This window comes from Gopherus evgoodei, chromosome 4 (assembly GCF_007399415.2).
Source record: "Gopherus evgoodei ecotype Sinaloan lineage chromosome 4, rGopEvg1_v1.p, whole genome shotgun sequence".
Lineage (NCBI taxonomy): Eukaryota > Metazoa > Chordata > Testudines > Testudinidae > Gopherus > Gopherus evgoodei.
The window spans coordinates 58,926,408-58,938,973 of record NC_044325.1 but is presented as its reverse complement, the minus strand read 5'-3'; positions in this window follow the sequence as shown (position 1 = coordinate 58,938,973).

The window sequence follows — 12,566 nt, the reverse complement described above, 5'->3', positions numbered from 1 at the left end:
ATGACTCTAGGACCCTCCTACTCCCTGGGCTACAGGACCCTATACACAAATTGTGCTTACCCAGAAAGTCCGACTGGGTTCGGTACCTGCGATCCTTCTCTTTGGAAGCTTGTGACCAGGTGATCAGACAGCTATCTCAAATCAAATTATTGGTTAATCTTAAAAGAAGGAAGCAACCATGACATAAGAGAAAAAGGATTTTAGAACAACAAAAATATCTATATGCATGCCTATCTTACACTAAGCCCTACCACTTGTGGTACAAAGTAAAAGGGTTTCTGAACACAAGGTTTCAATTTAAGCTTATCTCTGTTTTTTGTAGGCATTGTAAAAACAGTTTTTTTCACTGGGGCCAGAGATGTTGGGTCAGGTCCTCTGCTAGGGCAAATGGTCATAGCTTCAGTGAATTCAGTGAAACTGTGACAATTTATACCTGTGGAAGATTTTCCCCATTGTATATAGCCAAGTAAAGTTCATGTTCAGGGTATCGAGAGTTTCCACTCACTCAGGAGTTGGGCATTTTACCATCCAGGCCCCTTCAGGTGATACCCTGTCCATTACTGCTATTCCAGAGATACTGCTTCTTTAGTCCTGGTACTCCTAGAATTGACTAGTCAGTGCCAGATATGATGATTTCTTGCTACAGAAGAGACATTCTAGTTGGTCAGAGGCATGGTAAATATAAGGAGAGAAGGGTGTATTCATACGGCAGCTTGATGGCCTCTTTATTAATGAGTCCTTTGGTTGCCTTTTGGATCAGACTGCTTTGGGGATGGATATGCTGCCTTTTTTCTCCCTGATACTGTTTACATATTCTTCCTTAAATAACTGAGTTATGCATATGTATATCCCCCTAGAAGGCAGGTGTTTTGGCTACATGCCATTCATCAGCAAGAATATTCAAAATGCGGATGTGTACACTAGTATCTGCGCAGGTTTTCACTGACCACATACTTGAGGAAGGATTTTTAAATAAGGACTGAGTTTTCTGTTTCTTTCTTCTTCTTTTTTTAAACCACGTAATGGAACAGCACAAGTCTTAATTAACTGCATTCCTGTCATAGCATTCAGCATGGAGCCGTTGGCATCACTTGGCAGAAAATGGGAGAAAGTGGCACAGTGTTGGTGAATTACCTCAGCACAGTGAATTCCTGCTAATTTTGTTAGCTCTTCTACTTTCAAAACTGCTGCTTTAAATCTCCTGCTAAGGATGCCACAGCTCAAAAGAACCATATTCTGGATTTTCTCATTCCTAGGGGAGAAGAATCAAATACAGATTTAGTCTTGCACATCGTCACCGCTTGTCACCTTGTAGGCATAAAATTCTTGAAGGTTAATAACAGGGACATAGTTATCACCACAGTGTCACTAGAGAAGTTAAGAATTGCAGAACTTGTTTCTTTATAAGTCGTGGTCCACTTCCATGCACATATATTTGTATTCACAAAATCCACTTGTGTGAAAATTGCAAAATTGCACATGCAAAGTGGATGTTGTGCACAAACAATACTCTAGGCCTGATTCAAAGCCCATTAAAGTTAGGGATAGTCTTTTCACTGATTTCAATGGACTTTGAATTAGCTCTTTCTGTACTTGGGGTTATGTGACCAGCGAATAGCCATAATGCAATGTACTCTGACCATACCCTCTTCCTACTCCTAACACCAAAGAGTGGGGGCAGTCCTGGCATAGATCTCTTATGCCTGTTGTTCATTGACTCTTGTTAAAATATGGTTGCAAGTATGTTCATATGGCTTTTGCTCATGCAAGTATAATGCACAAAATGAGCATGGATAATTACTTACCACTGTCCACTAGAGGTAACTTAGAGCAGCGCAGAAGGCAAGTTGGTGGAGCAGTGAGCAGAAATCCACCTGCCACCCCAGTGAACTCAGCTGTCTAGTGGATGATTTCATTCTCTAGGGCTGTCAAGCCAGTTTCTTTTGCCAGCACTAAATTCACTTTAAAATTAGTGGGACCAATTTCTGTACTACATTAATATTTGAGGTAGAACTGACCAGGAAAGTTCTGGAGTGTTTTCATCTTCAATCACTATGATAGTGGATTCAATACTGTGAATCTGGAGCCAGCCTGTTTTAAAGAGGAAGAGTGTTCAGATCTGAGGGTTTGGTTGTGGCTCCTCTATGGTCATCACCCTGAGAGCTTGAGAACATCAATGAAGAAAATGTCTTTATTTACAGGGTCCACAGTAAATATGGCCAGGTTTATCCTAGGAACTCTGTACCACTATAGCTATACTAGCTGACAAAGCAGTCATAGTGTGGGTACAGCTTATACCTGGCAAAACTGTGCTTTTGCCAGTGTAGCTCATTCCAGCCCTTCCACCCTGAACAAAACGAACTATCCTGGAAAAAGCATAGTTTTGATGGTCTAACTGTGTCTACACTAGGGGCTTTTGCCCACATAACTATGTTTGTCAGAGATCACACCTTGTCACATCCCCTGACTGACATAACTATGCCAGCAAGAGTATGTAGCATAGACCTGGCCTATGTTTCTGCAATGAGAGGAGGCAGAGAAAGAAAAGAAAATTGCACAAGGAACTTTTACATAAATGTAACATACTTTGCATTCATGGATTGATATTTCCAGTAGAGATGTGTGAAACATTCGACTTGCACCACAACAGTACCTGAAACCAGACTTGTTCAGGTTTGACCTATATTTACAAACCTTTGCCCATTCTGTTAAATAATGGCAAACATAGTCTGTGGCTGTTTGTATGTTTTTGGCTGATGACAATAATTTGTTTAATGTTAAAACAAATCTGGAAGAGTGAGGGAGCTTTATCATGCCATGCGATCGAGTGTTCACCCCATACCACCTCTGAAGGCATTAAAGTCACTCAGACGGGGCTAATTAATCTAGTAGGCTGCACCTAGAGGGAGACTTAGGCTTTACTAACAAGCACTAATTGAAAATTGCGCCCATCTGGGTAGGAGTAGACAGGGTTCTTATAAAGCCAGGAAGAGAGGGAAGAAGGCAGCTGCAGTGTGGAGGTCTGCAATCTTCTCTGGGCCTAGGGAGGAGAGAAGAAGGAACCCTAGGAGGGAGCAGAAGCCCTGGGAAAAGGTATACCCAGAAAGGTGGTGGAGAAGAAAGCTTGCAGAAGGTAGAATAGAAAGAAGCCCAGGGAAACAGCCATGAGGGTTGAGATGGTGCAGACATTGGCTGCTGATTGTAGGATCCCTAGGTTGGAACCTGGAGTAGTGGATGTGCCTGGGTTTGCCTACCAGCTGCTGGGAGAGTGGCACAGTCTTGAATAGGCAGATTGCCTGGATAGGTACCTGGATAGCTACTCTGGTGAGACTATTATCCTAGGAAGGGAAATCTGTATAGTCACTCTACCAGAGGGCCAAGCCAGAGAGAGGGAACACTGTGATTCCAAGACAGTAAGAGGGGCTGCAGTGCAAGTGACCAAAGGAAGGGGGCATCAGACTAGGCAAAGCTAATCCCCAGATGCAGTCACAAGAAGACAAGGTAAACGTTCCCTGTGATATTCCAGTATTTAAATAAGCATTGCCAGTAGTGCCTCTGTTCTTCTAAAAAGTCTGATTGCATCATCATTTTGAGCAAACAAGAACATTGTGTGTCTTGCACAAGCTGGAAACATGATTAAAATTTAGGGTCTGATCTAAGCCCATTGACTTCAGTAGGCTTTAATCAGGCCCCAATGCAAAAAAGCAAGGATCTATTCTATGTTTATGTTAAGAAATATAGAGTATAAAGCGAACCTTAGTTAAGCAAACTGCTTACCTGGTTACCTGCACCACCTTCCTTAGGATTCTTTGATTGTTTTGATTGCTTAACTAAAGTAAAAGAATCAAAAGTTAAATTTGGTTTTATTGAATTTTATTGGCTATCGTTAACAACATGAACTAATATCAGTTATTTAGATAATGGCATAGAGAGTACACATAAACTTTGCAGACGATACCAACCTGGGATGGGTTACAAGTGCTTTGGAGGATAGGATTAAAATTCAAAATGACCTGGACAAACTGGAGAAATGGTCTAAAGTACATAGGATGAAATTCAATAAGGGCAAATGCAAAGTACTCCACTTATGAAGGAACAATCAGTTGCACAATGACTGCCTAGGAAGGAGTACTGCGGAAAGGGATCTGGGGGTCATAGTGGACCACAAACTAGATATGAGTCAACAGTGTAATGCCATTGCAAAAAAAGCTAACATCATTCTGGGATGTATTAGCAGGAATATTAAAAGCAAGATACGAGAAGTAAGTCTTCCACTCTATTCCATGCTGATTAGGCCTCAACTGGAGTATTGTGTCCAGTTCTGAGTGCCACATTTCAGAAAAGATGCAGACAAATTGGTGAAAGTCCAGAGAAGAGCAGCAAAAATGATTAAAAGTCTAGAAAACATGACCTATGAGGGAAGATTGAAAAAACTGGGTCTGTTTAGTCTGGAAAAGAGGAGACTAAGAGGGGACATGATAACAGGTATGTAACAGGTTGTTACAAGGAAGACCGAGAAAAATTGTTTTTCTTAACCTCTGAGGCTAAGACAAGAAGCAATGGGCTTAAACTGCAGCAAGGGAGGTTTAGGCTGGACATTAGGAAAAACTTCCTAACTGTCTGGGTGGTTAATTATTGGAATAAATTGTCGAGGGAGGTTGTGGAATCTCCATCATTGGGATTTTTAAGAACAGGTTAGACAAACACCTGTCAGGAATGGTCTAGATAATAGTCCTGCCATGAGTGCAGGGGACTGAACTAGATGACCTCTCAAAGTCCCTTCCAGTTCTATTACTGTATTGGACGATAATTTTGCTAACAAAAAGGAGAAAATTGATTGATAAAATAACCATCCAGGTTTTTAGAATCAAACAGAACAATCACAATAGAAAATAACACCTATTGTCTACCACTGTCCTGTGAAGGCACCTTTGGTTACTTTTTTAATTGAGTCCCTCAGATTAGGGTCTCACTTGTGCCAACTCATTCTCAACTCTTCAGTTGGTAACAAAACAGAAGAAAAACAATCCAAAGCTAATGCATAAGACAATTTAGTCAATTATTACACATCCGTTCACCAAGGTTTGTTCTGGTCAAAAACTTAACCTCCACAAGTTGCTTTACATGAGCCTTTCTGCAGTGCATCTCTTGGCCAACTTTGCACTGTGCTTCAAGTTGCAGTTTCTCCATCAATACTCTGCTAGCCGCTGAAAAGTCCAATTTAAAGCTCATATAGTTTATACAAAGTCCCGCCATATCCTTTGATACTCTTTAAATTTGTTTTAACAGTCCATCATACAATGCAAAGTAACTCCAAGAACTGTTGTTCTCCAGCAGGCTGGAACAGCTGTATAAATCTTCCATTTCTGTTCTCCTTGTTTTGTACATATGGCTGAGCTGTGTCCGTGCATTATTGAACAAACAGTTACATTTCTGATTATTCCACTCTACGAACAAGTGTCCTGATAACATTCTATCTCAGGGGCAGGCAAACTTTTTGGCCTTAGGGCTGCATTGGGTTTTGGAAATTGTATGGAGGGCCAGTTAGGGGAGGGGGCATGCCCTCCCCCCGCTTCTAGCCCCCTGACAACCCCTCTTAGGACTTCTGTCCCAGCCAACGCACCCTGTTCCCTGACAGAACCCCTGCCCCTGACTGCCCCCTGCCACTCCATCCAACCCCTCCCTCCTTCCTGACTTCTCCTCCGGGATCTCTGCCTCCATTCAACCCCCCTGTTCCCCACTCTCTGACCACCCTGCCCCTGACCACTGCCCCAAACTCCCTTGCCCTCTATCCAATCCCCCCGCTCCCTTACCGCGCTGCCTGGAGCATCGGTGGCTGGTAGCGCTACAGCCATGCTGCGCAGCACAGAGCACCGGGTCAAACTGGGCTCTGCAACTGTGCTGCCCCAGGAGCTTGCAGCCCTGCCACCCAGAGCATTGTGCCAGTGCCAGGGCAAGCTGAGGCTGTGGGATGGGGGAACAGCAGGGGAGGAGCCGGGGACCATCCTCCCGGGACAGGAGCTCAGAGGCCGGACAGGGGGTCCCGTGGGCCGGATGTGGCCCATGGGCTGTAGTTTGCCCACCTCTGTTCTATCTGGAGTCAGTTCCTTTTATTTCCTGCCCTTTTTCAGAACAGGTGTATTTTACTAACTTGAAAGCACAAGCATGCTTGATTGCAAATATTAGACTTACTTCTTCAATTTATCACCAAACTAAAAGAAATCAATATGAACACAACCTCCTTCTTTGCCTAACAGGGTTGCCCACGTTGTCATTAAAAGTTTACAATATTTTGTCCAAAACTGCATTACTTACAGTTGTTGTTTCAATCTAGTTCCCTATTTTCCCCACTACTGTACCTGGCAACATAAAATATAGATATGAAATATTAAGATACTATATATGAGGTGGCCAATCTGAGCCTGACAAGGAGCCAGAATTTACCAATATACATTGCCAAAGAGCCACAGTAATATTTCAGCAGTCTCCCTCATTAGCTCTTTCCCCCTGCTCCCAGCAACTCCCACCCACTGGCAGCCCTGCCAATCAGCGCCTCCCCCTCTCTCCTCACACCTCCTGATCAGCTGTTTTGTAGTGTGCATTAGGCTCTGGGGAGGAGTGGGAGGAGCAAGGGCATGGCAGGCTCAAGGGAGAGCGTAGGAAGGGGTGGAGTGGGGGCAGGGAGTATGGCAGAGATGGGTTGAGCAGTGAGCACCCCCCAGCACATTGGAAAGTTGGCACCTGTAGTCCAGCCCCGGAATCGGTGCCTATATAAGGAGCCCATATTAACATCTGAAAAGCCACATGTACTATAGTAATTGATGCATTCACAGACAAGGGGAAGTCTCTTCAGCTGCATCAATAGTACTCTCTTGTGAAATGTGTTTCCCTGGACTATTTGGAAAATCTGAAGAACCCTTTCTCTTAGACTTTGAGGATTTTATTTTCTTAGCCCTCTGTCCTACCTTTTCTAAAAGGCCTTGATGCCTACGCAATTCTTTAATATAATACTTGTAATTTTGAAAGAGGATAACAGTAGGGATGTGTTAAATCATTAAATATTCACTTTTATTAAGGGTTCATAGGAAGAAATGCTTCACTCTGTTCCGCAATTGTGCAGTCTAACAGAGCTGTTAGTCAAACTAGAGTGGATAATGTAGATCCCTGGATTGGAATAATTACCTGGTGATACATAACATGAAATATCAAAAAGGGAGATTTTAATACACAAGTCTTAAATATTTGGTACAGATGCTGCAATAAGAATTCTAACTTTCAAATATGATAATTTTCTTCTTCTGCCTCCTCCTTTTCCCTATCTGGAGTAGCAATGGTAGCTCTTGGGTAGAAGTCATAGGGATGAGTTTTGTATTTGACACACCTTTGTAATATTCTATCATCCATAATATGCTATTTCATTCCAGAAATGAATTTTTCCTCTGTGCCTTCTCAGAGTGCTCCCCTGGACACAACATCATGTTTTCCAAATAGTAACACATAGCTGGCCTTATGCCTGGATTTTCAATGCTATTTTGGCCTGGCTGCTTTATCTTGCTGGGGTTATTATTTCTGACTCATTTCATTCTCTAACCCTTTGTCTTTGTCTTTTCTGGGATTGAAGCCAATACTCATGACCACATGTAAGGTGTGCTTGTTGTAGCAGGATTCAAATATCAAGTTTTGAAATGTAAATTTTTATCAGCATCAGTGGTAACAGTACCTACATCTACATCTGCATTATCAGTAAGCTTGTCCCCATGTTTCATAACTGGCCATGTTGGCTGTTGTGGAGGCTGTGGAACTTATCTGTGGGCTTGCTGTATGGTGAAGTTGCTGACTATCTCTTGTGTTTGCAGTTTTCTTTGACATCTTTGGGATTTGCGGAATTAGGTCATAGAATCTATGTCACATTTTAGAATAACATTTTATTTATTTTTAGCTGCAATTAGATATAGGTGTCTATGTTTTGACTCATCTCACAGTGCAAGGCTTTCCACTATTGATTTTCTTACAGGTCAGTATTGAACTCTTCTGCTACTAAAATACAGTGTTTTATTTTAATGTAAGAAATCCATTAATATTTTTCATCTTAGATTATGAAAGAAGCAGAAAGCACTTCTTTATAGCCAATTTTCTAGAATCAGGAATGACTTCCTCATCACTGGCAATTTTAAAACCAAGACTGGATGTTTTTTCCAGAAGATCTGCTCTAGGAATTATTTTGGGGAAGTTCTATGGCCTGTGTTATACAGGAGGTCAGACTAGATGATCACAATGGTTTCTTCTGGCCTTGGAATCTATAAATCTAAATACAATATTATGAACTTTTTACTGCAGTTTTTCATCTCTTCATTACAAAACATTTTTCCTACAGTAAGTATACAGTATTTCCATATAATAGTGAACAAATGGTTCATATACAGGAAACATATGCTGCCTATCAGAGGCCTATATCTGAGACATTACAGAGAGATTGTCAAGGATCATCCGGACCTTTGACTACTACCCCATGCTGCTCATCCTTGTGGGCACTAATGATACTGCGAAGTCAGACCCTGCGCAGTTCAGAAGTGACTACAGGGCTCCTGGAGTGAAGGTGAAGGAGTTGGGGGCACAGGTGGTGTTCTCATTGACCGTTCTGCTCAAGAGTAGGGGCCCAGGCAGAGAGGTGAATGCATAGCAGCACAGATGGTGTTGCCAGAAGGGCTTCAGTTTGTTCAGGAAGGATAGGCTGGAAAAAGAGATTAGGGCCTGGTCTACACTGAGGGTGGATCGACCTAAGATACGCAACTTCATCTACAAGAATAGCATAGCTGAAGTTGACATATCTTAGTTTGGCTTATCTCACGTGCTTACAGAGCGGAGTCGATTGCCACGGCTCCCCCATGACTTTGCTTCTGCGTCTCTCCAAGTTGGAGTTCAGCAGTCGATGGGAGAGCGATTGGGATAGACTTATCGTGTCTATACTAGACGTGATAAATCAATCCCCGATGGATCAATCGTTACCCGCTGATCCGGCGGGTAGTGTAGACGTACGCTAGGTGTTGCCTTGTATATCAAAGATGTATACACTTGCACTGAGACTGACACAGAAGTGGTAGGCAGTCCTGTTGAAAATCTTTCGGTAAGGAGAAAAGGGACAAAAAACAAGATATCATGATAGATGTCTATTATAGACCATCTAACCAGGAAGAATAGGTAAATGAGCCTTTTTTTTTAACAACTAACAAAATAATCCAAAACACAGGACTTGGTAGCGATGGGGGACTTCAACTACCTGGACATCTGTTGGGAAAACAATACAGCAGAGAACAGATTATCGCAAAGTTCATGGAATGCATTGAAGACAACTTTTTATTACAAAAAGTGGAAAAAGCAACTAAGGAGAGGCTTCTCTAGATTTGATTCTGACAAACAGGGAGGTTGAGAATTCAAAGTGGAAGGCAGCTTGGATGAAAGTGATCATGAAATGATAAGTTCATGATTCTAAGTAATGGTAGGAGAGAAAACAGCATTATAAAGACAATGAACTTCAAGAAGGCAGACTTTAGCACACTGGTAGGTAAGATCCTGTGGGAAGAAATCTAAGGGAAAAGAGTTCAGAAGAGTTGGCAATTTTTCAAAGAAACATTATTGAGGGCACAAGAGCAAACTATCCCAATGCATAGGAAAGATCATAAGTATGGCTTACCCAGGAGATCTTCAATGACCTGAAACTCCAAGTCATACAAAAAGTGGAAACTAAGTCAATTTATGAAGGATGAATATAAAAAAATTCAGCAAACTGGGCAATCTCCATTGAACAATTTAATATAAAAACACAAATAATTAGACAAATTTGATTATTTTACTAATAAGGCAATGGGACTTCTCCTGTGAGTAGGACGAACAAGATTTCACCTAACATATTGAAAAGGAATACAAAAGAAAAGGAAAATACATAAAGCAGATGCTTCTCAGATGATTTTTTCATTCCCAAATGTTTGTAGTCATAGTGATCACAATTAAGAACATTCATGAGTGTATCTAAAGTGATATTATGTTAGCCACACAATAAGCAAAGTTTCAATGAATGAAACTCCTCTCCAATCTTTCCAGAAGCAATCTTGTGATTATTAGATCTGAGTGCACACAGCAACTAGAAACTTGGGTGAGCTTCTGTGTTGTGCCTCTAAAAGGGGCAGCACAGAACTACGGAGCAGGCTAAAGTGACTGTAACCCACCTTTGTGCCCTCTGTATTTTTGTCTGCTCTGGGGGCTAGAGCCCTGGAGGGCTGCCTCAGTTATGGCAGCCTGTCACCAGCGGCATGTGGGCAGTCACATATGCTGTGGTTCCACCACTTTTTATGCTGACATGACCCTCCATCTCTCGCAGATGGAGGGGTCCTGTAGCTGTTTCCCTCAGCTTCTGTACAAGGAGATTTCTCACCTGGACAAATCTGGCTTTTAGGGTCCCTTTCTGCCCCTCTTGCCCTTTGTGTGTAATCCATCAATTGAGTTATCTGTGAAAAGTTTTTATAATAGCAGACATTTTACTAATTGAAGATCTCTCAATTAGAAAAATGTGTAGTAATCCAGTGAAGAAAACTAAAGTATTGTCCCTTCAAATCTAAGCAATGCTAAAAATATTTTGCAATTCCAGACAACAAAAACAAAACAAATCCACAAAATAGAATATATGTATGCTCAGCAATGTTTGAGAAATAAAAGGCTGCTAAATGCAATTGCAAAAGAATTTTAATCGGATACCCCTTTAGGTCTATCATTTGTTTGATAAATTTCAGATGCCACTGCAGTTTAATTACATCAACATAAAGATGCTTAACTGAAATTGCAGGAAGATAGCAATTTGTATTGCCCATAATTTCTTAAGTTGCCAAGCATTTGGCATGTCAATCAGTAGAACGTGATGCCTGACTATTTGAAGTTGATCATAAATCACTTAGTATTGACTATTACACCATATCCTCAACACAACAATGTGTTACAGCTGAAGTCAATTAGTTGGCCAGGAAAGTGGATATGTATATGTCCCTTTACAGTGCTATATACATATGATTAATATAATAATAAAAATAAAACATAGAGCATCTCCATATATTTTGCTGTCATGCTGTTTTCTATGCTCACATGTCATTCAATGATTCTTTCAATGGTCATAAGCAAAAATGTAGTAATGTGTGGATGCTTCCTTGTGTCCTTATTCCACTTTGGTAAGTGGCAGACACCATCGACTTGGACAACTTAATGTACCATTTTTACACACCCACATACCATACATCATTTGAAAGCTTATTATGTCCTCTTTAAGATGAGGTATGGTGTGGAGCTGTCAAATGGTGCCATTATTATAGGAATGGGGATAAACGACAATCAACACATTAAATGACCATGTTTAACTATTTGCACTCATTTGTTAGTTTTATAACTCTGTGTATTAGTTCAAGACAGAAAATTGGATTTCTGTTGTGACCTCAAAGCATCACAACAATAATCTAAGGGGTAAAACAAAATCAAATAGTAAATTTGTACAGGCATCCCTGAAATGTAATAGCTCTGGTGACATTTCTAGTCAACATCATTATCATCATCTTGGCCGTCATTATGATCTCTGAGAGTGCGTGGTTTACCACAGTCTTCATTGCCTTGGCATGTACAGAGTTATGTGTAGGGAAAATTGTTCTACTACAGACATAGCTGATTGCACACTGACCCCTAATGGTACAGGGATAAGTAAGGTCTTGTAAAAGCTCAGATGCCCTAGAGCAAAGCCCAATAGGCCTAGAACCAAAGCCTGTAGAGCTAACAGGAAGAGACCATCTCCACACTGCCACCCAGTAGCCCCTGTAACCAATCTGACTTCTACTTCCCATAACCTGCTGTGAACAGAGACCATGGGAAGTTCCACATCAAGGTTTCACAGGCAGCAGCCTCATGGCTCTTGATTGGCTCCCCGCCCTATATAAACCCAAGAGGCATTCCAGAAAGTGTCCAGGCAACTGTGTGGATTGTCTGTAGCTCCCAGACCATTCCTGTTCTATGCTCTGGATCTCTTGGTTTGTTTTGGACTTCACCTCCCATCTCAGACCCTGAAACCTGCTTTGGACTCTGACCCTTGGTATCAGCCCTGGCCTGGAACTGACTACAAACTCCTCAGCTACTCCTAGCCTCATGTTTACCCCTGCTTTGACCCTTGGCCCTGATTGCCCTTGTTAGGAGCCTAACACCTTGAAGAATATAGGAAGTAGTTCATCATCCACTTTTTCCATGCATGTTGCAATGGTGATCCAGTACCTGGTTTATCTATGTGCAAAGACATCCAAATCTTTGTTTGCCAAGATACTTTCCTGACATGCTCTTCAGAACTGTCTTCACATGGTCTGAGTTTGGCCAGTTACTTGTCCTTTGTGATGGCTAGCTTTTAATGCACTGTTATTTGGTAGGTTTACCAATAAACACCCCATTAAGGTGTTGAAACTAACTTAAACCATAAAAATTATAATCATAATCATGTTGCAGTGTTTCTGGAACTGTGGGGAAAAGACACTTTCTCATTTTGCATAACA